The sequence below is a fragment of the Chaetura pelagica genome, unplaced genomic scaffold (genome assembly GCF_000747805.2).
Source record: "Chaetura pelagica isolate M959 unplaced genomic scaffold, ChaPel_1.0 scaffold21, whole genome shotgun sequence".
NCBI classification, from domain to species: domain Eukaryota; kingdom Metazoa; phylum Chordata; class Aves; order Apodiformes; family Apodidae; genus Chaetura; species Chaetura pelagica.
In genome coordinates, this window is record NW_009952251.1 from 1,483,768 (window position 1) to 1,486,331 (window position 2,564).

Here is a 2,564-nt window from a genome sequence, read left to right on the forward strand (position 1 = left end):
AGAAAACCCTGAGGTAGAAGAGAAAAGTTGGCAGGCAGGTCTACTTGTCAGTGCTAGAAAGCCACCTAGTGTCTCATTCTGAAGGGTCCAGAGCTTCAGCAGTGTCTCTGGCCTTTATTGTGAATAGGGGGCTTCAGAAGCAGGTCCTCAGAGAGCAAAGTCTGGGCCAGTAAGGCCTCCTCCAACCTCGTTTTAGTTGCTAAAATGTGTGAGATCAGGCATGTCTGGATTTCTGTGCTGGTTGCAGCTGTGGGTGTTTAGTGTTGTAACTATTAATACTCAGAGAATACGAAGTGCCTTGTGTCTATTGATATGGTTGAGTTGTGCTAAAGCGGTAAAGCCACATTTTTAAGAAGAGTTTACAGCATGTGATATACTGTATTATAAATCAGTACTGCTAAGTCAAAGCATTCAAAGCTTATCATCCAGGCATTCCTCAAAAATATCAGATTTCTTTAAAAAAACAGTGAAATTTTAATATGAAAAATGTCAGGTTTTTTTATTCACTTCCTCTTCTCCAACATTAGATTTACCTCACATTAGTTACACTTTGCATATAATAGACAATTATTTTTCCTTAAAATGAAAGCTGAGAACTATGACATGGGGAACTGGCCTCACAGAAACTTATGGTAAGACTGCAGGAAGGCAGGCATCATTAAAAAAAAAATTAAACAAGGAAGCAATATAAAGCCTGGCTGTTGCCATTGGTATGCCTCTGGTAGCTGATTGCTTTTCTCAGTCATGGCTGGGAAACAGCTTTGAGGATAATTACAGCTACCTGGAGAAGACAGCCACAAGCAGGATCTTCATCTTAGGGCTGGCACATATTAGCACGGTGGGCTGTGAGGGGAAGCAAGCCAGGGTGGCTTGCTGTGGCCCATGTTTCTATATTGCTTATGGACTCAGAGGAAATGGGTTTCAGTTGTGCCAGGGGAAGTTCAGGTTGGATATTAGGAAAAATTTCTTTACTGGAAGAGTGGTGAGGTGTTGGAATGGGCTGCCCAGAGAGGTGGTGGAGTCATCATCCCTGAAGATGTTCAAGAAGCGTTTAGATGTGGTGCTTCAGGATATAGTTGAGTGGTTGTGGTAGTTGGATTACGGTTTGACTCGATGATCTTGAAGGTCTTTTCCAATCTTCATGATTCTAAGATTATATGATTCTGTGAGCTTTGCCCCTGCTCACCTGTAAAATAAATCCTGGAAGGTTGCAACTCCCCAAAGAGGTGGTGTCTTGCAGCGTTCAACCATGTGAGGATGTCGGAAAGTGGTTCGTAGTGAGAGTGATTTGACAAATCTGGATGAGGATGCATTGACTGGTGTATATATCATCTAAGTGGGGCAGGTCTGCTCAAACAAACTGTGTGCATAGTATAAATAAAATCATACTCTCCAGAGTCAGCTCAGCACTTGGCCTCTCTTTGGTGAAGAATTAAAGAAAACAGTTATTTGTGCATGCTTGCATTTTGCTACATGAGGTTTTCCACAAATGTTTAAATTTTGCTGGGTTAGGTGTGAAAGCATTGAGAGCACCAGTCACTGAATGTCATATGAATATGGATTTACATTTATCTTTTCTGAGTCTTTTCTTTACCTGTTCCGACACATGAATTGGGATCTGGATTTGAATGTCCACAGTAATGGGGCAGGTGATTTTTTTTTTCCTTTTTCTTTCCTCCCTGCACTTTAATGAGAGTCTTTGCCAAATCAGTCAATGACACGTATTTATTGAATTGAAATTAAAAAATGTCCAAAGTATTATTAATTGTTGTACCCTAAATTTAACTGTTAACTCTCTGCTCCATGCCAACAGATGAGGCAAAACAGCTTCTCTATATTTGCTACTCTGCCACGCTTCCCCAAGCAGGCACTTTTTACTGTAGAGAAAAGTCTTGATGCAGCTCAGTTTAGTTCACTTTGGACATCATTTCAGCCAGAAACATATTTATAGGGCCTGTATTTCAGCAAGTGCTTTGAGTTGGTATAAATCATTGTCCTCTCTCTCTGCCCTCTCACTGCTTGCTTTTCCTGTGATGAACCAGCTGAAGGAATCAACTCAGCTTATTTTGCTTAGTTTTATTGGGAAATCTTGTTTTATGTAGAGAAGTCATGTAGTCATTCATTTGGCACTTGTCACGTGTTCAGCTCAGCCACAGAAGCATGCTGGTGGCCTGCTGCAGCCTAATCCAGCCCACATGTAGTACTTCTCAACACAATGTTAATCAACAAAATGGAGTTTTTGAATGCAAAACCTATTCCTGATCTCTTGAAATCTGAGTGACGGATTTTAGGTTTGTCAGGTTTGCTTACACTCCATGCCATGAGAGAGCTGAAGACACGGCAGTTCACATTCATTCAGGCCATGGTTCTGTAGTCAGCACTTCCAGCCTAAGGAGCTTCTTCGTCTTTGTCCCCTTCCCATTTGGTCCTGCTCCTGCAGCATCCCTTCATTAGCACTACCAATCATTAGTTCTACTGTTTGTGTAGCCAGATGACTAACTGGGTAAATAAACTTCTCATTTAGAGTAACCCAGGTTATTGGTTCCCCAGTTCATGTAGCCCCA